The sequence below is a fragment of the Corapipo altera genome, unplaced genomic scaffold (genome assembly GCF_003945725.1).
Source record: "Corapipo altera isolate COAL_440 unplaced genomic scaffold, ASM394572v1 60885, whole genome shotgun sequence".
Lineage (NCBI taxonomy): Eukaryota > Metazoa > Chordata > Aves > Passeriformes > Pipridae > Corapipo > Corapipo altera.
The window spans coordinates 2,502-2,878 of NW_020886080.1; positions in this window are offsets into that span (position 1 = coordinate 2,502).

Below are 377 nucleotides of genomic sequence, written 5' to 3' on the forward strand. Positions count from 1 at the left end.
CTGGGGGGTGTGGGAGCCACCACGGGGTCACCACCCAGCCATGGGTGGCTCCTTGTGGTGCCTTCGGTCCCTGAAGGGTGTGGAGCCACCACAGGGTCACCACCCAGCCATGGGTGACTCCTCATGGTGCCTTCGGTCCCTGGGGGGTGTGGGAGCCACCCCGGGGTCACCGCCCAGCCATGGGTGCCTGGGATGGTGCCGGTGCCACGCTGGCTCCGCTCCCCCTGGGATCCCTGGGGATGGAGTTGGTGCTGCCATCGCCGAGGATGAAGGTGCCACCCACCCTCACGGGCACCGTGCCCTCTGTGTGGCACCAGGGCCGGGGTTTTGGGGATGGGCTGATCCCAACTGAAGCCTCCCAGAGCTGGGAGAGCGGC